The sequence below is a fragment of the Erpetoichthys calabaricus genome, chromosome 8 (genome assembly GCF_900747795.2).
Source record: "Erpetoichthys calabaricus chromosome 8, fErpCal1.3, whole genome shotgun sequence".
NCBI lineage: Eukaryota > Metazoa > Chordata > Cladistia > Polypteriformes > Polypteridae > Erpetoichthys > Erpetoichthys calabaricus.
Window position 1 is genome coordinate 74,239,215 of NC_041401.2, and position 25,055 is coordinate 74,264,269.

The 25,055-nt window shown below is 40.5% G+C and overlaps 1 protein-coding gene across 1 annotated transcript in view; it reads left to right on the forward strand.

Annotated features, from left to right (window-relative positions):
- The window catches only part of LOC114656547 (piggyBac transposable element-derived protein 3-like), a 92,473-nt gene that overhangs the window by 55,749 nt on the left and 11,669 nt on the right, over window positions 1–25,055 (forward strand). The gene's annotated exons all lie outside the window — the stretch shown is intronic.

Genomic DNA, 25,055 nt, shown 5'->3' on the forward strand with positions numbered 1-25,055 from the left:
CAACTCTATAAGGGAAAACCAAACAAACTGAATGTTTGAGTTTGAGAGAGGTGAGTACCTGCTAACAAATCTGTTGAGGGTATAACTTAGTGAATTCATTCTTCTTTACCTCATGAACTTTTCCTCTTCTGAAATTAAATTCTGTTAATTTTATCTCTAGGGGTGCCTGGTGGCGCAGTAGTTGGCACTGCAGCCTCACAGCTCAGGTCAAATTTTTGGACACAATTTTTGGTCCAGAAAAATTTGCATACACTTCTGTAGACTTCAGAAACTCTTAAAAGACTATTGCACCTTCATAATCCACTCAAGTTCAATTTCTTCTTGCCCAGTCACTTCAAAGCATTTGACTGAATTCTGCAAAGTTCCCGAACATGTCCCCAATTTCACACGAACTTAAGAAAACAACAATTCAGCCAGGTTCACTCATCACTAGTGAGCACAAACAACACATTGCTGATGCCAAACAAACAGAATAAGTACAAACATACTGTACTAATAATGCAATATGAAATGTATAAAAGAAGGACTTGGCACCAAAAACAGCTTAGTAAAGAAACGTTAGTCTGAGTGAATCTGCCATTCTGAGGAGATTTTCAGGAGCTAATCATTTTCTTGCAACTCCTTTTGAGGAACAATGGGTACAATGATATCACACTTTTCATACCCACTCTATCTGGATGGCATGTCCGGTCATGGTCATTGGAGCCTGGAATATAATGGGAGATCACCAGACAGACAGAAAAATGTGAAAAAAGAATAGTAATAAATGATAACATTTAGTAAAAATTGAACTCAATTTTTGTTAGAACCAGATTATTTTCAAAGCAGAGAAAACTAGGACTCAATTTTGTGCCAGAAGTAAGGTGTCTGTAAGTTTGATTTCTTAATTTACCATGGATGAGGAGGTCCCACTTGGAGTGTAGAGCATTGTGATATTCTTACATTAAATTGGGGTGGAGGTTTCTCCCCCTTAAAGTTTTGAGCACAAACATATATGTTGTGTTTTATGTGTGGTATTGTATATTGTATCGGGTTTGACTCTGTGTTTGGGTTTGTGCGTATTTGTTCTGTCATGGACATGCACCTTGTCCTGCTTTGTGCCATTTGCTTTCTGCGACAGGCTGCAGCTGCCCCGTGACTCTGCCATGGAAATGCTTAGGAAGGTTAGGTTTGGAAGAGGAATGGATGGATAAATGGAAGGATGGATGTTATGGTAATACGAGGTTCCACTCACATAGTAACTGTGATCTCTTAACCTATAAACAGAGTAGATAAAAACATCAGTTAAGAGAAGTGAACAGGATTCATGGAGAAAATTGTTTGTAGATTGTTTTTCCGGTCGCTACTCTGTAGCAGACCTCTCAGTGCATCTCTCCGTGTTTTGTACCTGTTTTTTGTTCTTAAATCGTGTAAAATTGTTTTCTTTTTATTTTCTTTTTCTTTTTACTAGTCTGCAAGTAGTTATTTCTATAAAATGCTTAACAATATTTGCGAAAGTTTCTTATTTTTGATTGTTATCGCCTTTGGAATCCAACGGGACACTAACGCACTACCTGCGCAGGAAATCCCAGATGTGTGGCCGGCGCTGTTCATTTACAGCCGGGATGCGTTGCTATCTATGAGACCAGCTACCAGTTACTCCCCGTGTATTACTAATATACCGGACGAAATAAAATCTTTGAAACCCAGAAAGCGAGGAAAAAGAGGTGGACTACGAGTACGTCTGAGACGGGAAAGTTTTAAAACACCTTTGCCAACCATCATCATGAGCAACTCACAGTCCTTACGAAATAAACTGGACGAGCTGAGAGCATCTGCGCGATACCTCCACGAGTACCGTGAAAGCTGTCTGATGTGCTTTACAGAGACCTGGTTTAAGAATACAGACTCGGATACAGCAGTCGAAGTAGATGGATTTGTTTGCGTACGGCAAGACAGAAATCCAGCTTCTGGTAAGCAGACGGGTGGTGGGGTCTGCCTTTACATTAACAAAAGGTGGTGCAGGAATATCACTGAAAAAGAGCGCATCTGCACTCCAAATATTGAATTACTCACCGTCGGACTTCGCCCATACTATCTACCACGGGAGTTTAATCAGTTATTTGTGACAGTCATTTACATTCCGCCGCATGCTGATGTGGGAGCTGCAGCTGAATCAATTCTTGAAACTGCTCATAAACTAGAAACCAAATCACCTGGTTCTTTTAAGCTTGTGATGGGTGATTTTAATTTATGCAGTCTGGAGTCAGTATTACCAAATTATCATCAATATGTGAATATTAACACTAGAGGGGACGAAACTCTGGACAACTGCTATGGAAATGTCCCTAATGCCTACATATCGCATCACAGAGCAGCCCTGGGTGCGTCTGACCACGTCGTTGTTCATCTTCTCCCGAAGTACAAACAGAAACTGAAACAAGAAAAACCAGCCATACGAACAACACAAAACTGGTGCAAGGAAAGTGTAGAGGAACTGCAGGAATGCTTCTCCAGTACAAATTGGGATCTGCTGACATCCTCACAGTCACTGAATGAGGCCACCTATACTGTCAGCGAAAATATTCAATTCTGTGAGTCTATGATCATTAAGAAAAAATCTGTCAAGGTGTACCTAAACAGTAAGCCATGGATCACTAAAGAGGTTAAAGCATTACTATTGCAAAAGCAACATGCACATCAAGAAAATAAGTTAGAAGATAAGCGAATTTTACAGCAAAGGATTAACAGGTCAATTAAACAAAATAAAAAGATGTATGGGGAAAAAATCAAGAGGTGGTTCAATGATAACAATCCAAAGCAGGTCTGGAAGGGACTAAAAACAATTACAGGACTGGGCCCTAAAATGAATGTGGATTTTCCAGCTGACAAAGACCACAAGCTTTTAGCTGATGAACTGAATAACATTTATGCCAGATTTGAAACAAGTGATTTCAGCACCCAAAATACAGAAATAAAGGAAATGCTTTATAAAAACACCAGGTATTCTGCTGTGATTGGGTTCAGTTTAACTGAAGTGGAAAAAGGTTTGCGGAAGGCCAAAACAAACAGTGCAGTGGGACCAGACGGCATATCAGGTCGGCTCTTAAAGTCTTGCTCTAAGCAGCTCTCCCCAGTTTTTCATTTGCTTTTTAACTGGTCTCTGACCTGTGGTATTGTACCTAATCTGTGGAAACAATCAATCATTACCCCTGTATCTAAGGTTTCTAGGCCAAGCTGTTTAAATGATTACAGACCAGTGGCACTTACATCTATTCCAATGAAATGATTTGAACACTTGGTGAAAAACATTTTAATGACAGAGACAAAGTCTTTTCAAGACAACAGTCAATTTGCTTATTGTGCAAACAGAAGTGTGGAAGATGCTCTGCTTGTTATCTTACATCAAATCTATACCTTTCTTGATCAGCCTGGTTCATATGTCAGAGCACTATTTTTGGATTTTTCTTCAGCGTTCAATACTATACAGCCTCATATACTGATTGGAAAATTAAACAGTATGAATGTAAACCCATTTATCACACTATGGATTCAGAACTTTCTTTTAAATTGTTCACAGACAGTTAAAGTTCAGGACACTTTTTCAATAGCCATTCATTCAAACACAGGAAGTCCACAGGGTTGTGTCTTATCACCATTACTGTTTACTCTGTACACAAGTGACCTGAGACAGAACAATGACCACTGCTCCATTATTAAGTATGCAGATGACACCATGATCATAGGATGCATATCTGGGGAGGATGAAAGCCACTATCTAAATCAAGTGGACTGTATGGTAAACTGGTGCAATAAAAACTCTCTCACTCTGAATGTAAAAAAGACCAAAGAAATGATATTTGATTTTAAGAGACAGAAATCTGTATGTTCACCTATTGTAGTTCTGGGAGAGGAGGTAGAAATAGTGAATGAATATAAATACTTAGGAACTTACCTAGATAACAATCTTAACTGGAATACAAATACAAAAAAATTATTTTCTAAATGCAACCAGCGCTTATTTCTCCTCCATAAACTCAAACTATTTAAAGTAGACAAGGACTTCATGTTGTCCTTCTATCGTAGTATGATCCAGTCCGTGATCACTTTCAGTTTCATTGCCTGGTTTAATAGTCTGACAAATCAAAACTCAAAAAAGCTCCAGTAGATTACGAAGTATGCAGCTAAAGTTATTGGGGCTGATGTAGATGATTTGACTACACACAGTCAGAGGGCAATGCTAAAGAAACTGGAAATCATCTCAAATGATGACAGACATCCATTACATTTAGAACTAAACTTCAGTAAATCAGGAAGGATAGTTGCTTTGAAAACCCACACAAATCGCTCCAGAAACTCCTTTCTTCCTAGTGCCATACGACTTTTCAATAAGAAATATCGGAGATAATGTTTAAGGTTTTGATATATATCCTGTTACCATTTTTTTTTTTTTGGTATAAATATGTTTTATCTAACTGCCTTACCTTAACCTTTCTTATTTCTATTTGTCTGTTTTATTTCATTCTGTCTGTTACCTGTTATTAGATGCAACTGAGAAGGCAAATTTCATGTTTTCCTGTGTAAACATGACTAAATAAAGAAACCTAAACCTAAAATTAACCTATTGGGATTCCATCACTGGTTATTTTAAGGGAAATGCTCCGTTAATAAAGAATAGTCAAGAGCCACTGTTAAAAATGAATCCAAAGATGAATGTTCTTGTGTTACTTTAAAAAATAGTACCACTTTGTGGTCTTGTTTAGTGCAGCATGGCAGACACACTTGTCTCAACTGACCAGCCTCTTTTACAAGTTGGGTTCATTTACACAGTTATAAAGCATTTTCATTACACTAATCAAAGAACAGATAAATGGTGGATTCTGAGCGCCGCACAAATCATGTACTGTACATTAACACCATAATAATAAATATTAAAATAAAAATGACATTTGAGTTTAAGAGATGAAATCTGTATGTTCACCCTTAGTGTTCATTGGTGAAATTTAGCATTGCATTTTTCGATTGAATATGCAGCATTTTCCAGAGACCTTGTTCATTGAATATATTACTGGAAATGCATTGTGTGGCCGGTTTAGGCGAATATTTTTTTCTAAGTGTTCTTGGTGTAGCTGATGGCAGTTGTGTTATGAGGATGCCTCGATGATGGGCCATTAGTGAGAACAGATGCCACTTGCTGCTGGTTTGGCAGTTATTATACTGGAGAATTGTGTGGTGGTTCTAGTGGTAAAGAGGAACAATTCCACACCTCAATAATGAAATGCGTTGAAGCTCATTATTATTTTTATAGTAGTATATATAGCTTTGTTTTGTCACAAATCACATTAATGTTGAGAGCCCTGTAGGATTGTGCATCATCTGCCCATTTCTTGAAAATCCTTGAGGAACCTTAGACTGTCCTTAAGAAATATTGTTACATTCATGGAAAATCCCAGAAGAAGTGGCGTGGAGTAATTTTCTATTTACAAAAAATTTGTCAGTCGTGGATGGGAATTGAACTTACAGTTCCTGGTTGAGAGACGTGTATCCTACCCACTACACTACCATACCTGGCCTGGGTTACAGTCTCAGTTGATACTGTGGTATTTGAACAAAGGACAAGATGAGATTAAGGAGGATTGTAATTGTTGAACTTTACCTCATATTTGTATTAAGTTCTTATTCAACTCCCTTTCAGTCTGTTTGAGGGCAGACGGAGGCTTTTCTGTGTTTGGCAAAAAATAGAAATGTGTGAAATATCCCAACCCAAACCAGCATTGAGATATGGTGTAGTGGGTAGAATACCTGCCCTTAAAGTAGTGCTAATGGGGTCAACTCCCAGCCTTGATGTTAAAACTTGTTTCTATCAGTAATTGCATATTGTTATTTGTGGAACAGGTATGACGTTTCATCATATCATTGTAATCGTTTGGACACTAGGTAACTAGTGTGCACTTTGTTGTCAGGTCTGTGACATGTTTTGAGTTGTGTGAGTGTTTGTGGCTATAGTGTATAGAGTTTGTATAAGATGAGCTGTAGTTTCAGAAAATATATGTAAAAAGTGAGAAAGAACTTTAAACGAATGTGAATGGAGCCACAGTGCAGAATAATGCATAGAGCCACTGTACTGTATGTATTATCACACACATGCATTTCATCCTGGAAACTGTATCAATTCAAGTGCAAGTCTGAGCTTTTTAAATATTGAGAAAATATAATGACATGAATTTAATAGACCCTGCTTAGTGACTACTGTCTTCCATCTCCTACCGGCTCAAGAGGTTCTAGTTGATAGAACTCTTAGTGAGAGATGTTATTGTGACTGCGTCTTTTAACCTCTCGCTCTGAATAGCAAGAGTTTAGATATAAATGTCAAATATTTAAGTCTTTAGTGAAATAATTGGAACTACTTTGTTGTTGACTCAAGTAAAGCATATGCAGCAAAGTGTGCATCATTGAAAACCTGACGAGCAGTAGCGTACAATATTAACAACTATGTAAAATGTTTTGTTTATTTTTCTTAGAGAAAATGTTTAAGGTCATAAATGGGAATTGAACTTGAGTCACTTGGTTGAAGGGCATGTATGCTATCCACTATGCTACCACCAAACCTGGTCAGTTGATACTGTACATCATACTGTATGATTTGAAGAAGACCAAAGAATTGAGGTGGAAGATAAATGTAGAAGTGGACCTCATATGTAGAGTAACTTTACAAACTATAATTTTATTTTGCCCAGTGTGTAACTCTGAGGAAATTGAAAGGTGTGATACTGTTTCCAAAAAAATAAGAAGAAGTGGTGGTGTAGTGGTTAACATATCTGCCCTTAAAGAAGAAGTTTTACCCGATGACATCACTTCCGGTTTCAACCTGACAACGTCACTTCCGATTGCGGTTGATGACGCAACTTCCGGTTTTAACCAATGATGTCACTTTCCGGGTACCAGCTGATGTAACTTCTGGGTTTCAAACCAGATGACATCACTTCCGGGCGTCAACCAGATTACATCACTTCCAGCTTGGGCCCAATGACGTCACTTCTAGGTTTCAGCCCGTTGAAGTCACTTCCGGTTTGGCCCCTAATGATGTCACTTCAGGTTTTGACCTCAATGATGCCACTTCCGGTCCCAACCCGACGACATCACTTCCGGGTTTCAAACCCGATGACATCACTTCTGGGTTTCAACTAGATGGCATCACTTCCGGTTTGGACCCGATGACATCATTTTCTGGGTGTCAGCCTGTTGTCGTCACTTCCGGTTTGGACCCCGATGACGTCAGTTCCATTTTTTACCCCCGATGTTGTCACTTCCATTTTTGACCCCGATGATGTTACTTCCGGGTACCAGCTGATGTCACTTCCGTTTTTTTTATTTTTGCATTTCCTTATAGTCTTATTTTTGTAGATGTGTGCTAATGTAGAACAATTGAGATTAGGAAGGTTTGTGTTGTCAGCATCCTATCAGTCATTTGGAAGGTTTATGGACAGCCTGGCTGTGTGCTGAGGTAAATAACTGGAGTAGTAATCTGAAATTATCAAATAGTTGTGCCATTCGTGCTCACATAGGTCCATAGCAACTCTTTTCCAAGGTCGCTCCAAGTGATGTGGAAATGAGAGGTTCTATTTTCTGAGTTCTTCGCAGTTCTCGGCACACATGACATAATGTCACAAATTTATTTATTTCTTTAGAAAGACCAGGCCACCATACTGATGATTATGCTCTGATCCTACATTTTGTCAGGCCCTGGTGCCCTTCATGAATTTTCTAAAGAATTTCATCTCTCATAATATTCAGTACCACAATCCTGCTCCCTCGTATTTCGACAGTTCTGATTTCACCGGAATGTATGGTTTGGCTTCCATTGGTATTTTACTCATATGTTTCACTTTTGAATGCCGTGTCTCAAGTCAGCCCTAACCGCCCATATGTCCGCAGTGGGGAATCCGGAGGCATGAGAGCCTCAGGTCTCCGAGCTGGACAGCACTGGCCCCATCTGGCAACTTACTACTTAGGGCTTGTACATCAGTAAAGGTTTGCTGTGGATGTCCCTTCTAGAGGCGTTATGGGAGTCAAATGGCACATTTTCAATTAGTGTAACCAACTTGAAACAACAGCTCAGTGCTTTCACTGCTGAATTGAAATCTCCAGTTAGTCAGGTTTATTTTCTCTAGATAGTGTCGTCTTATGGTGAATGCATCCACAAGGTACTGTAAAAAAGAGTTACATTTTGATCTGACAGGAACAATATTATGAGGAACTGTCTGGAGCAAGTTAAGAAAACTGAGACCGAGATAGAAAACCGAGAGGTGCTGGGATGGGTTTGAGGATAACGAGGACCATGAAACACAAGCTGTGTTGGTGTAACCTAATACATTTCGAGTACTTTTACTTCTAAATGCATTTGTTCTGTTATATTTGTACCTCTTGTGAAAGTGCTTATTTGATATTTGGACTTCAGTGTTCACACATTATACACTTCATGACAAAATTTTGTATCTAGCTGAGATGAAAGTTGGAAGGTTACTGGTGAACATGGGCAAATGTTACTCTGGTAAGGTCGGTGGCAGCAGAGAGTCCCACTATTCTACATATGGCTTCTTGCTACACATAATGTTGGGAAGGACAGTTGGGGTTTCCTGACTCTTTAATCCATAAGCAGCAGACTGCAGAGTTAAACATGGATACCAACAATTTCACTGCACACTAAGAAAGCAAAATGGATTGCATTGTTTTGCATTTTCCTATTAGTGTGTAGTTGGTGTTTAGGATTAGCTATTCATGTGATGTTTTGATGTAGTGTTTTGATATAAAAATACCATTTTTAAAAGAGTTTGGTTTGAATGAAGTGTGTGCTTTACATGAGATGTCTGACTTGTTTTGGATTGTGTGAGTGTTTATGGGTATTGTGTATAGAGTTTGGATAAAATGAGCTGTAGTTTCCGAAATCAAGTGTAAGCAGTTAGAAAGAACTGTAATAGAATGTGAATCGAGCAACACTGCAGAATAATGTTCAGAGACACTGTACTCTACTGTAGGTGTTATCATACACATGCATTTTATTCTGGAAATGATATCATTTCAGTTGTAAATCTTAGCTTTTCAAAGCTTGAGAAAATGTAATGATGTAAATTTAATATGCTTAGTCTGGTGATCACTGTTTGCCAACTTCTGTTGGAGCAAGAGGTGTCCAACTTAAGGAACTCTTAGTGACTACTAATTAGGTGGAAGAGTGTGGAGATAATGAAAGAACATGTCACTTTTGTAACAATGGGATTTTGGAATCGGTTCAGTGGTGAGATTCATGTAATGGGTGCACCCTTTGTGCATTGTCCATGTTTTCCCTGTGTGGGTTTTCTCCAGGTGGTCTGGTTTCCTCTCACAGTCCACGGATGAGCATGTTACTTGGATTGTTGATGCTAAATTGTCCCTTGATGTATGTGTAGCTGGTGCCCTTTCCAGGGATTGTTTCTTGTGCCCAAGACTTTCTGGGATAGACTCCAGTTTCTCTGCATTTCTATTCTAGATAAGCAGGGTTAAGGATTGACTTCAGGAAACATTTGTAAATGAATGACTTACCTAAAGATTTCATTCATGAGGTATGGATGGTGGCATAAGAAGTGTACTGGTACTGATATTTAAGAATAAGGAGGATGTGCAGAGCTGTAGTAACTACAGGGAGATAAAATTGATGAACCACGGCATGAAGTTATGGGAAAGAGTAGTGGAAGCTAGGTTAAGAAGAGAGGTGAGGATTAGTGAGCAGCAGTATGGTTTCATGCCAGGAAAGAGCAACACAGATGTGATGTTTCCTCTGAGGGTGTTCATGGAGAAGTCTAGAGTAGGCCAGAAGGAGTTGCATTGCGTCTTTGTGGACCTGCAGAAAGCATATGACAGGGTGCCTCAACAGGAGTTGTGGTATTGTATGAGGAAGTTGGAAGTGGCAGAGAAGTATGTAAGAGTTGTACAGGATATGTACGAGGGAAGTGTGACAGTGGTGAGTTCTGCAGTAGGCGTGACGGATGCATTAAATGTAGAGGTGGGATTACATCAGGGATCAGATCTGAGCCCATTCTTATTTGCAATGGTGATGGACAGGTTGACAGAAGAGATTAGACAGGAGTCCCTGTGGACTATGATGTTTGCTGATGACATTGTGATCTGTAGCGAGAGTAGGGAGTAAGTTGAAGAGACCCTAGAGAAGTGGAGATATGCTCTTGAGAGGAAAGGAATGAAGGTCAGTAGGAACAAGACAGAATACATGTGTGTAAATGAGAGGGAGGTCAGAGGAATGGTGAGGATGCAGGGAGTAGAACTGGGGAAGGTGGATGAGTTTAAATACTTGGGATCCATAGTACAGAGTAACGGGTATTGTGGAAGAGAGGTGAAGAAGAGAGTACAGGAAGGTTGGAATGGGTGGAGAACAGTGTCAGGAATAATTTGTGACAAACGGATATTAGGGAAGGTCTACAGGATGGTAGTGAGACCAGCTATATTATATGGGTTGGAGATGGTGCGTCACCGTGCCGCCTTGTCTTTTAATATATGACAATTAAATAAAGATGTAATGTTTACCAAGTTGTACTGTAATACAACATGGATTCCAGCAGCTTGACACTTAACTTCACAGGTGTTTAATCTGAACATATTGCACTTTAATGTGCTTTTTGAACTATGAGAGATGTTGGTGATGATTTGTTCTTGTGGCTTCTCAATGTGAATATCAGGAGTGTACACATAAATGTGGATTGGTGAAGCCTTTAATGAGGTAATGAAGAACATATTGTGTGTGTGGAATTGACTAAGCCTTGACAGGAAAATAAAGCATAATCAAATGAGACACAGAAAACCTAAAAAGGTGTGTCATGGAGGAATAACAAATATGGATGAGTTGTTTTTTTTTTATTTTGTTTAATTTAAGGAAAGAAAACGCTGGTCATCTGTGGGAATTGAACACAGAGGTGTTGGTTCATAGACGTGTATCCTATCCACTAGGCTACTGTTAAAACTGGTCAGCACCTCTTTCTCAGGTGATACTGTACATTATACTGTATAATTAGAACAAAGAGCATTTCATTGAGATGGAAGGTAATAATGTAATGTTACCTTATATATATATATAGTTGTAAAAGTCACTTTTCATTATTTTTTGGGAGAAGGTGGAGGGCACCATGTGATTGTCAAGAAATAGTAAAGTTTTATCTGTGCCAAATATTCTCCACCAATTTGTGGTGTAGTGGTTAGCATATCCACCTTTAAATGAAAAACTGTGTGGTCAAATCCTGCCCACAAAAGATTTTTATTTCACAATCTGTCATTGGTTGTTTTGTATGTGGGTGAGGTGATAGTTTGTCAGGCATTACCTAAAGTTACTTGGGTGATGTGGAATACAATGATGTATTCATTTTTATCATTATGAAATATTTTCTCAGGTATTGTCCATTGTTATTTGGAGAGCAACTACAAGGTGTCAGCATGAAAACATTTCACTATACTGGTGACAAGGTAAATATAGAGTAATGTGTTGAAACCTGGATTTTCAACAGATGTAGTTGTAATTCTGGGCCTTAAAAATTGGAAATTTTGAAAATGGTATGTGTCCATTGCTAATTATGTGTTTCTGTGAAAATAACAAGGAACTGTAGCTATGGGAGAAATACAGAAAATTCAGTTGGGGTTGCCACACTATGACAGAAGGTGTAGTGGTTAGTGGTAGTTGTGTGTTAATAATTTCTGTGATGTCACCCTACGGGTTCCTGAGTCATGGACGAGCAGTAAATTGTTGGATGGGACAGCCCCTTTACTATCCTAATAATTGAGGAAATATAGGGTAAGTATAGTGTAAAAATAGTACAATAATTTGAGAAGCCTGAGAATACACTAAAAATGACTGGAAATTTTTCAAAACATATAAACACAAAACATGCAATCACAGGGCAACTGGCAATGTGTCAGTGTATTTGCGTCTTAAAGGTCGTGTCTTTTTGTATGGACTTGTATGTGAGCTGTGTTGAATATGTATGCCTACCTCTTTAATAGTATTACCCAGAGTGCTGTTCATTTGATCAAACAGGAAGAAGTGAAATTTCCACATGCTTTAGAGTTGTGCCTATTTGGTAGCAGCAGCAGTGAGCAAGCAACTCTATAAGGGAAAACCAAACAAACTGAATGTTTGAGTTTGAGAGAGGTGAGTACCTGTTAACAAATCTGTCGAGGGAATAACTTAGTGAATTCATTCTTCTTTACCTCATGAACTTTTCCTCTTCTGAAATTAAATTCTGTCAATTTTATCTCTAGGGGTGCCTGGTGGCGCAGTAGTTGGCACTGCAGCCTCACAACTCAGGTCACATTTTTGGACACAATTTTTAGTCCAGAATAATTTGCAAACACTTCTGTAGACTTCAGAAACTCTTAAAAGACTATTGCACCTTCATAATCCACTCAAGTTCAATTTCTTCTTGCCCACTGACTTCAATGCATCTGACTGAATTCTGCAAAGTTCCCGAACATGTCCCCAATTTCACAGAACTTAGGAAAAAAACAATTCAGCCAGGTTCACTCATCACTAGTGAGCACAAACAACACATTGCTGATGCCAAACAAACAGAATAAGTATAAACATATTGTACTAGAAATGCAATATGAGATGTACATAAGAAGGATTTGTCTCCAAAAACAGCTTAGTAAAGAAACGTTAGTCTGAGTGAATCTGCCATTCTGAGGAGAATTTCAGGAGCTAATCATTTTTTTGAGACTCCTTTTGAGGATCAATGGGCACAATGATATCACACTTTTCATACCCACTCTACCTGGATGGTGTGTCCGGTTATGGTCACTGGAGCCTGGAAGTTAATGGGAGATCACCAGACAGACAGAAAAATGTGAAAAACACTAGCAATAAACGATAAAATTTTGTAAAAATTGAACTCAATTGTTGTTAGAAGCAGATTATTTTCAAAGTATAGAAAACTCAATTATGTGCCAGAAGTAAGGTGTCTGTAAGTTTGATTTCTTAATTTTTCACGGATAAGGAGGTCCCACTTGGAGTGTAGAGCATTGTGATATTCTTACATTAAATTGGGGTGGAGGTTTCTCCCTCTTAAAGTTTTGAGCACAAACATATATGTAGTGTTTTATGTGTGATATTGTATATTGTATCGGGTTTGACTCTGTGTTTGGGTTTGTGCCTATTTGTTCTGTAATGGACAGGCACCTTGTCCTGCTTTGTGCCGTTTGCTTTCTGCGACAGGCTGCAGCTGCCCCGTGACCCTGCCCTGGAAAAGCTAAGGAAGCTTAGGTTTGGTACAGGAACAGATGGATAAATGGAGGGATGGATGTTATGGTAATACAACATCCCACTCACATAGTAACTGTGATCTCTTAACCTATGAACAGAGTAGACAAAAACGTCATTTAACAGGAATGAACAGGTTTCATGGAGAAAATAAACCTATTGGGATTCCATGATTGGTTATGTTAGGGGAAATGCTCCGTAAATAAAGAATAGTCATGAGCCGCTGTTAAAAATGAATCCAAAGATGAATGTCCTTGTGTTACTTTAAAAAATGGTGCCACTTTGTTGTCTTGTTTAGTGCAGCATGGCAGACACACTTGTCTCAACTGAGCAACCTCTTTTACAAGTTGGGTTCATTTACACAGGTATAAAGCATTTTCATTACACTAATCAAAGAACAGATAAATGGAATGGTCTTCAAACAGACCTATCTCTTGAGTATTATCTCAAAGTTACAAATAGTTATACAGAATAAAACTCTGGTAAATATCTGGTTCATAGAATAAGACTTCTTATTTGTAAACTAGCTCTATTTTGTAGCTTTGCCTGGGATGTTTGATAAGAGAGTGGGTGTTATTTATACTGCTGTTAATCAGATGTATCAGAAGTGCTGTGTAAGTAAGAACTTTTCTTTACACAATGTTTGTAGATTTTGTTTTTTTATTTTTACCATTAGGTAAGTATTATTGTTTCTGCATCTACTTTTCTCTACTTCCCTTTTTTGCTTTTTGTGTCTACACTCACAACCACAGCACTTGGCACCATCACTGGAGCTTTACAGTGAGTACTAACCTTTGAGCTTTGTGTCTTCCTTGAGCTTCCGTGAACTTTGTCCTTCAGTTTCACACCTCACTGTACATGCTAATCATGATCCTGTCTCTTTATTCCTGCCAGGAGCATCGCCCCCTTCTTAGTTTTCATTCCAAACAATTGGTTAGTGGTGCTATTTATGTGGCCTATCCATCCCTTCATTTGCATGGATAGGCCCATTCTAAGCGCTGCACAAAGCATGTACATTAACACCATAATAATAAATATTAAAATAAAAATGACATTTGAGTTTAAGAGGTGAAATCTGCATGTTCACCCTTAGTGTTCATTGGTGAAATTTAGCAAAGCATTTTTCAAATGAATTTGCAGCATTTTCCGGAGACCTTGTTCATTGAATATATTCCTGGAATGCATTGTGTGGCCGGTTTAGGCGAATATTTTTTTCTAAATGTTCTTGGTGTAGTTGATGGCAATTGTGTTATGAGGATGCCTCGATGATGGGCCATTAGTGAGAACAAATGCCACTTGCTGCTCGTTTGGCAGTGATTGTACTGGAGAATTGTGTGGTGGTTCTAGTGGTAAAGAGGGACAATTGCACACCTCAATAATGAAATGTGTTGAAGCTCATTATTATTTTTATAATAGTACATATAGCTTTGTTTTGTCACTAAATATGATCTATTTTGTAATTGAGGATTTGTCTGTAAAACTCATTCCAAAATAGGGAAGTGTGGTCTGGTGCTGGAAGAAATGACTTTCATACAGATGGCTCCGGTTACAAAAAATGTATAGCAAATCACATTAATGTTAAGAGCCCTGTAGGATTGTGCATCGTCTGCCCATTTCTTGAAAATCCTTGAGGAACCTTAGATTGTCCTTAAGAAATATTGTTGCATTCATGGAAAATCCCAGAAGAAGTGGCGTGGAGTAATTTTCTATTTCCGAAAAATTTGTCAGTCGTGGATGGGAATTGAACTTACACTTCCTGGTTGAGAGACGTGTATCCTACCCACTACACTACCATACCTGGCCTGGGTTACAGTCTCAGTTGATACTGTGGTATTTGAACAAAGAACAAGAAGAGATTGAGGAAGATTGTAATTGTTGAACTTTACCTCATATTTGTATTAAGTTCTTATTCAACTCTCTTTCAGCCTGTTTCAGGGTAGACAGAGGCTTTTCTGTTTTTGACAAAAAATAGAAATGTGTGAAATATCCCAACCCAAACCAGCATTGAGATATGGTGTAGTGGGTAGAATATCTGCCCTTACAGTAGTGCTAATGGGGTCAATTCCCATCCATGATGTTAAAACTTGTTTCTATCAGTAATTGCATGCTGTTATTTGTGGAGCAGGTATGATGTTTCATTATATCATTGTAATCTTTTGAACACTAGGTAACTAAAGACTAAATTTGCATCACTTGGATTTTCAATAGAATCTCTGTGATCCTGGACTATTATCAAAATGTGACATGAAAACTGTGACATGTAGTGTGTGCTTTGATGTGTGTTGTGCTTCTCTTCAAATGACATTAAATTTACGTAATAGATATGTAGAAATTTTGAAAATCATGGTGTCCAGGTCAGGTGGTGTAGAGGGAAGTGGTCGTTGGTTCTCAGTGATTCATGCAATCTCATCCCACAGGTTCAAGTCCAGGAGGAGTCACTCCTTGAGGCCTGGAAGAGCAGAGAAGGGTAAGCAGAGACAAGAGACTCACACCACTGTTGTGTTTGACAATGAAAGTTTTTTTTCATAGGTTGTACCATCAGAGTATCCATCCATCCATCCATCCATTGTCTCCTGCTTATCCGAGGTCGGGTCGCGGGGGCAGCAACTTGAGCAGAGATGCCCAGACTTCCCTCTCCCCGGCCACTTCTTCTAGCTCTTCTGGGAGAATCCCAAGGCGTTCCCAGGACAGTCGAGAGACATAGTCCCTCCAGCGTGTCTTGGGTCTTCCCCGGGGCCTCCTCCCGGTTGGACGTGCCCAGAACACCTCACCAGGGAGGCGTCCAAGAGGCATCCTGATCAGATGCCCGAGCCACCTCATCTGACTCCTCTCGATGCGGAGGAGCAGCGGCTCTACTCTGAGCCCCTCCCGGATGACTGAGCTTCTCACCCTATCTTTAAGGGAAAGCCCAGACACCCTGCGGAGGAAACTCATTTCAGCCGCTTGTATTCGCGATCTCGTTCTTTCGGTCACTACCCATAGCTCATGACCATAGGTGAGGGTAGGAACATAGATCGACTGGTAAATTGAGAGCTTCGCCTTGCGGCTCAGCTCCTTTTTCACCACGACAGACCGATGCAATGCCCGCATTACTGCGGATGCCGCACCGATCCACCTGTCGATCTCACGCTCCATTCTTCCCTCACTCGTGAACAAGACCCCGAGATACTTGAACTCCTCCACTTGGGGCAGGATCTCGCTACCAACCCTGAGAGGGCACTCCACCCTTTTCCGGCTGAGGACCATGGTCTCGGATTTGGAGGTGCTGATTCTCATCCCAGCCGCTTCACACTCGGCTGCGAACCGATCCAGAGAGAGCTGAAGATCACGGCCTGATGAAGCAAACAGGACAACATCATCTGCAAAAAGCAGTGACCCAATCCTGAGCCCACCAAACTGGACCCCCTCAACACCCTGGCTGCGCCTAGAAATTCTGTCCATAAAAGATATGAACAGAATCGGTGACAAAGGGCAGCCCTGGCGGAGTCCAACTCTCACTGGAAACGGGTTCGACTTACTGCCGGCAATGCGGACCAAGCTCTGGCACCGATCGTACAGGGACTGAACACCCTTATCAGGGGGGCTGGTACCCCATACTCTCGGAGTACCCCCCACAGGATTCCCCGAGGGACACGGTCGAATGCCTTTTCTAAGTCCACAAAACACATGTAGACTGGTTGGGCAAACTCCCATGCACCCTCCAGGACCCTGCTAAGGGTATAGAGCTGGTCCACTGTTCCGCGACCAGGACGAAAACCACACTGTTCCTCCTGAATCCGAGGCTCGACTATCCGACGGACCCTCCTCTCCAGGACCCCTGAATAGACTTTTCCAGGGAGGCTGAGGAGTGTGATCCCTCTGTAGTTGGAACACACCCTCCGATCCCCCTTCTTAAAGAGGGGGACCACCACCCCGGTCTGCCAATCCAGAGGCACTGTCCCTGATGTCCATGCGATGTTGCAGAGGCGTGTCAGCCAAGACAGTCCTACAACATCCAGAGCCTTGAGGAACTCCGGGCGTATCTCATCCACCCCCGGGGCCCTACCACCAAGGAGTTTTTTGACCACCTCGGTGACCTCAGTCCCAGAGATGGGGGAGCCCACCTCTGAGTCCCCAGGCTCTGCTTCCTCATTGGAAGGCATGTTAATGGGATTGAGGAGGTCTTCGAAGTATTCCCCCCACCGACCCACAACATCCCGAGTCGAGGTCAGCAGCGCACCATCCCCACCATATACCAAGGAGGTCGGGTGCAGTGTGAGTTGGGTGGTGGCCGAAGGCGGGGACCTTGGCGGTCCGATCCTCGGCTACAGAAACTGGCTCTTGGGACGTGGAATGTCACCTCTCTGAAGGGGAAGGAGCCTGAGCTAGTGCGCGAAGTTGAGAGGTTCCGGCTAGATATAGTCGGACTCACCTCGACGCACAGCTTGGACTCTGGAACCAATCTCCTTGAGAGGGGCTGGACTCTCTACCACTCTGGAGTTGCCCCCGGTGAGAGGCGCCGAGCAGGTGTGGTTATACTTATTGCCCCCCAACTTGGAGCCTGTACATTGGGGTTTACCCCGGTGGACGAGAGGGTAGCCTCCCTTCGCCTTCGGGTGGGGGGACGGGTCCTAACTGTTGTTTGTGCGTATGCACCGAACAGCAGTTCGGAGTACCCACCCTTTTTGGAGTCCCTGGAGGGGGTGCTAGAGGGCATACCTTCTGGGGACTCCCTCGTTCTGCTGGGAGACTTCAATGCTCACGTGGGCAATGACAGTGAGACCTGGAAGGGCGTGATTGGGAGGAATGGCCCCCCTGATCTGAACCCGAGCGGTGTTTTGTTATTGGACTTCTGTGCTCGTCACGGATTGTCCATAACGAACACCATGTTCAAGCATAGGGGTGTTCATATGTGCACTTGGCACCAGGACACCCTAGGCCTCAGTTCGATGATCGACTTTGTGGTCGTGTCGTCGGACTTGCGGCCACATGTCTTGGACACTCGGGTGAAGAGAAGGGCGGAGCTGTCAACTGATCACCACCTGGTGGTGAGTTGGCTTCGATGGTGGGGGAGGATGCCGGTCAGGCGTGGTAGGCCCAAACGTGTTGTGAGGGTCTGCTGGGAACGTCTGGCAGAGCCCCCTGTCAGAAGTAGCTTCAACTCCCACCTCCGGCAGAACTTCGACCACATCCCGAGGGAGGTGGGGGACATTGAGTCCGAATGGGCCATGTTCCGTGCCTCTATTGTTGAGGCAGCTGACCGGAGCTGTGGCCGTAAGGTGGTCGGTGCCTGTCGTGGCGGCAATCCCCGAACCCGCTGGTGGACACCGGCGGTGAAGGATGCCGTCAAGCTGAAGAAGGAGTCCTACAGGACCCTTTTGTCCTGTGGGACCCCGGAGGCAGCTGATAGGTACCGGCAGGCCAAGAGGAATGCGGCTTTGGTGGTTGCTGAGGCAAAAACTCGGGCGTGGGAGGAGTTTGGGGAGGCCATGGAGAATGACTTTCGGACGGCTTCGAGGAGATTCTGGTCCACCATCAGAGTATGCATATATATATATATATATATATATATATATATATATATATATATATATACACATACACAGTTGTGCTTGAAAGTTTGTGAACCCTTTAGAATTTTCTATAATTCTGCATAAATGTGACCTAAAACATCATCAGATTTTCACTCAAGTCCTAAAAGTAGATAAAGAGAAACCAGTTAAACAAATGAGACAAAAATATTATACTTGGTCATTCATTTATTAAGGAAAATGATCGAATATTACATATTTGTGAGTGGCAAAAGTATGTGAACCTTTGCTTTCAGTATCTGGTGTGACCCCCTTTTGCAGCAATAACTGCAACTAAACGTTTCCAGTAACTGTTGATCAGTCCTGCACACCGGCTTGGAGGAATTTTAGCCCATTCCACTGTACAGAACAGCTTCACCTCTGGGATGTTGGTGGGTTTCCTCACATTAACTGCTCGCTTCAGGTCCTTCCACAACATTTCAATTGGATTAAGGTCAGGACTTTGACTTGGCCATTATTAACCATTATTTCGTAGAACGACTTGTGTGCTTAGGGTCGTTGTCTTGCTGCATAACCCACCTTCTCTTGAGATTCAGTTCATGGACAGATGTCCTGACATTTTCCTTTAGAATTCTCTGATATAATTCAGAATTCATTGTTCCATCAATGAAGGCAAGCCGTCCTGGCCCAGATGCAGCAATACAGGCCCAAACCATGATACTACCACCACCATGTTTCACAGATGGGATAAGGTTCTTGTGCTGGAATGCAGTGTTTTCCTTTCTCCAAACATAACGCTTTCATTTAAACCAAAAAGTTCTATTTTGGTCTCATCTGTCCACAAAACATTCTTCCAATAGCCTTCTGGTTTGTCCACGTGATCTTTAGCAAACTGCAGACAAGCAGCAATGTTTTTTTGGAGAGCAGTGGCTTTTTCCTCGCAACCCTGCCATGCACACCATTGTTGTTCAGTGTTCTCCTGATGGTGGACTCATGAACATAAACATTAGCCAATGTGAGAGAAGCCTTCAGTTGCTTAGAAGTTACCCTGGGGTCCTTTGTGACCTCAACGACTATTACACGCCTTGCTCTTGGAGTGATCTTTGTTGGTCGACCACTCCTGGGGAGGGTAACAATGGTCTTGAATTTCCTCCATTTGTACACAATCTGTCTGACTGTGGATTGGAGGAGTCCAAACTCTTTAGAGATGGTTTTGTAACCTTTTCCAGCCTGATGAGCATCAACAACTCTTCTTCTGAGGTCCTCAGAAATCTCCTTTGTTGGTGCCATGATACACTTCCACAAACATGTGTTGTGAAGAGCAGACTTTGATAGATCCCTGTTCTTTAAATAACACAGGGTGCCCACTCACACCTGATTGTCATCCCATTGATTGAAAACACCTGACTCGAATTTCACCTTCAAACTAACTGCTAATCCTAGAGGTTCACATACTTTTGCCACTCACAAATATGTAATATTCGATCATTTTCCTCAATAAATAAATGACCAAGTGTAATTATTTTGTCTCATTTGTTTAACTGGTTTCTCTTTATCTACTTTTAGGACTTGAGTGAAAAGCTGATGATGTTTTAGGTCATATTTATGCAGAAATATAGAAACTTCTAAAGGGTTCACAAACTTTCAAGCACAACTGTATATGGGGTAAAGCCACATAATGGATGAAGTAAACATGCTTGTCAATATAAGTTTTCATGGGACTAATTCTGTGGCCAAACAGGCAGTAAACGCTGCATAACTTTTAACTTAAAATGTGTTTCCTTTTTATGTAAACTGCACATACAGTATATTTTTTCTTTATTTGCTGGATGTCTCTGCGTGGCTGTAGCTGTTTCCTGAACTGTTTGTTTGAATGTTGCAGTTGTTCTTATTTGCACACTCACTTGTCCTGCATATTGGCAGACAATTGTCAATAGTTAGAGCTCAGTGTTTTTTTTCCTAAGCCAGTGGCACAAAACTGTTAACGCACATCCAGCAGTTTGCTCTCTGCACTAATCCGTTAAACACTTCCTGCTCAACACATCACATAGTGTTCAATTTCTAAGCACAAATTTCATGATCAACTCTCATATTATATTTTCATAATGCTAAGTTAGATAATTCTTACGTTTGGATATCAGCAAACTTAACACAGAGCTCCACTGAGCAAACACTGCAGATCTTTTCTCCACACTTCTCTACCAATGCTATCCAGTGTGAAATGGAGCACCATTGAGGCAACCGACAGTGTTTGAGAGGAAGGAGAGAGGAGAGAGGCAGAGAAGAAAAGGAAGGCTATTTTGGTAACAGTGGGATTTTGAAATACATTCAGTGGTGAGATTCAAATACCCTTTGCCCTTTGTGGAGTTTGCATGTTTTCCCTGTGTTGGTTTTCTCCAGATTTTCTGGTTTCTTATCATAGTCCATAGACATGCTTTTTGAACTATAAGAGATATTCTTGATGATTGGTTCTGGTGGCTGCTCACTGTGAATATCATGATTATGCTGATAAATGTGGATGGTCTACTTTTGTTTTGAGCTAACGAGAATCACATTGTGATTGTGGAAGTCATTGAGCTGTGAACATAGAATCAGGCTTATTCAAGTGATTTTTACAGAGCTAAGTGTGCATCATGGGAAAAAGTACCAGACTTGGTGTGGACTAATGGAAGATACATTTGTGGACATTTGTTATTAAAGAGAAATTTGTCTGTCTTACATTGGAATTGAATTTGAATAAAGAACAAGAGATTGAAGTGACAGCTAATTGTTTAACTTTACCTCATATTTGTGTTGAGTTCTTTCCTTACTTTTAGTCTATTTGGGTGCATATGGAGGCCATTTAATGATTGACAAAATTTTGAAAGTTGTAAAGTTGGACTAGTGAGTAGGGCACCTGCCCTTAAAGCAGTGGTAATGGGTTCAGTTCCCTGCCATGTAAAACTTGTTTCTGTTTATATTTATTATTGTCTATATTATCAGTGGATGGGGCCTAATCTATCAGCAGGAGCAGGTATGAGGTGTCTGTGTGAAAGTATCATTGTAATCCTTTGGAGATCAAGTAACTGATAGATTTTTATCACTTGGATTTTAAATAGATTGGCTGTGATCCTGGACTGTTCCCAAACTGTAAACAGTAAAATGGAATGTGTGGTCACATGTGTGGTGTGCTTATATAGAAATGCCATTGAATATATTTAATGGAGAAATAGTGAAAACCATACATTGCCAAGTATTTTTTACAGTATTTTGACCAATAGGCTATGGCTGCTGCTGCTACATCCCCACTATCACAACAGATTGTATCTTTGAAGTGTACATGTATGGTATAAGGGGAAAAGGCACACAATGGATGAATTAGACACGCTTGTCAGATAGGGCTCAGCCAATGAGTTTCCACATTGTTACTCCACGTGAGTAGTCAGCTGAATATAAAGGAAACTGAAGAGGCTTCAGTGACTACCTGCTACCCTATGTAGCACTATGGAGGCAAGTGGTGTGGGGTGGGGTTCATAGACAGAGCAAGAGGAAGGGCTCTTTGAAGGAGATAAACAGTGTGAAATGAGATACAGGCAACATTAGTTGACCATGTCATCAACCATGACCTGAACATGAGAGAAGCAGGTCAACGTGTGTGGCGCCATGTGTCACATTTCACAGTGGCTGGTATCATGTAATGTTTTGAAAATTAAAATGGGTACAGTAACGGAAGAGCAAAACTTAAGGTAAATGTAGATCGAGATATGGCACATTACACAAGAAATACAATAAGATGAGTAAATGTGTGTATTTTCAGAATTGCAAAAAGACCCTGAAAGAGGGAGAGGCAGCCTGTCTTTACTCCTGACCAACAGATTGCAATAGTAAGTATGGTACTGGCCAACAATGCCACTGCACACTGGAATAGAAAAATGGATTGCAGTGTTTATCATTTATCCTATCAGTGTGTAGTTGATGTTTAGGACAAGCTATTCATGTCATGGTTTGCGTGTGCAGTTCTGATGCAAAAATAACCTTTTTTTAAGAAGAGAATAGTTTTGAAAGTAGTGTGTACTTTGTTGTCAGGTGTGTGACATGTCTTGGGTTGTGTGAGTGTTTTTGGCTATTGTGTACAGAGTTTGTATAAGATGAGCTGTAGTTTCAGAAAATAAATATAAAAAGTGAGAAAGAACTGTAAATGATTGTGAATGAAGCCGCAGAGCCACTGTACTGTACTGTATGTATTATCACACAAATGCATTTCATCCTGGTAACTGTATCAATTCAAGTGCAAGTCTGAGCTTTTTAAATATTGAGGAAATATAATGACATGAATTTAATAGACCCTGTTTGGTGACTACTGTCTTCCATCTTCTACCGGCTCAAGAGGTTTCTAGTTTATAGAACTTTTAGTCAGAGATGTTATAGAGAATGCGTTTATTTAGCCTCTCACTTTGAATAGCAAGACTTTAGATATAAATGTTGAATATTTAAGTCTTTAGTGAAATAAGTACAATCACTTTGTTGTTGACTTAAGTAAAGAATATGTAGCAAAATGTGCATCATTGAAAACCTGACAAGCAGTAGCATACAATATTGACAATTATATACAAATTTATTGTTTATTTTTCTTAGAGAAAATATTTAAGGTCATAAATGGGAATTGAACTCGGGCCCCTTGGTTGATGGGCATGTATACTATCCACTATGCTACCTCCAGACCTAGTCAGTAGGTCATTCTCAGTTGCTACTGTACATTATACTGTATGACTGAAACAAAGATCAAGAGATTGAGGTGGAAGATCAATGTAGAAGTGGATCTCATGTGGAATAACTTCAGAAACTGTGTTGTAGTGGTTAGGAAATCTGGCCATTAAAAGAAAAGCAAAGGGTTCAATTCATGTCAAAGATAGCAAGGTTTTTTTTTAATATTTCTGAAATAATCCTCCTTATCTGTATTGTATGCACCTATTGTACTTGTAAAGCAAGTATAAGGTGGCAGTAGGAAAACAATCTGTTTTGCACCCATCTTCTTTTTGAAGTGTGAGAGATGTTATTGAGATTGTGTTTTTTAGCCTCTCGCTTTGAATAGCAAGAGTTTAGATATAAATGTCGAATATGTAAGTCTTAAGTGAAATAATTAGAATCACTTTGTTGTTGACACAAGTAAAGCATATGCAGCAAAGTGTGCATCATTGAAAAACTGACAAGCAGCAGTGTACATTATTGACAAATATATCATTTTATTTTTCTTAGAGGAAACATTTAAGGTCATAGATGGGAATTGAACTCAGGCCTTTTGATTGATGGGCATGTATGCTATCCACTATGCTACCACCAAACCTGGTCAGGAGGTCATTCTCAATTGATACTGTACATCATACTGTATGATTTGAAGAAGATCAAGGGATTGAGGTGGAAGATAAATGTAGAGGTGGACCTCATATGTGGAATTACTGTACAAACTATAGTATAATTTTATTTTGCCCAGTGTGTAACTCTGAAGACATTGAAAGGTGTGATATTTGTTCCAAAAAAATAATAAGAAGTGGTGGTGTAGTGGTTAACATACCAGCCCTTAAAGGGGAAGTTGTGGGTTCAGTTCCTGGGCATGATATATGTATATGCCATTTTGTTTTTGAAGTATCTATCAATTTCTGTAGTAAATCTGTATTGTTCTTTGTTATCAGGCATTGCCTATTATTCTGGTGTGATCATCTAAAAGATGTTTGTTTGTCCCACGGCTGCACAATCCTGAAGTTACATATGTTTGCTTTTGAGTAAAAATGCATGTTAACATGTAAGTGAAAATTTATATGAGCAAGATATGGTGTGTGCCTAGAAAAGCACACACCATATAACATTAGGCTGTCTATGGCTTTAGGGTGCAGGATAGCAGGGATGTGCTATGGGGATGCCAAGCTGATGGGCCGTTAGTGAGAACAAAAGGAATCAGATTCCCATTGGTGTAGGCTTGGTAGTTATAGAACTGGAAAATAGTGTGGTGGTTCTAGTGTTAAAGTGATGCAATTGCACACCTCAAAAATTAAAAGCATTCAAGCTCATTATTATGTTTATAATTGTGCAAATAGCTTTGGTTTTTCACTAGTAAGAGATAAAATATATGAACTATTTTGTAATTGAGGATTTACCTGTAAAATTGAAATTGTCAGTACAAAAAATAGGCAAATATGGTGTGATGCTGGCAAAAATGACTTTCACAGAAATGGCTCAGGTTACATAAAATGTATTGCAGATCACATAGATTTCAAGAACACTGTAGTATTGTGCATAGT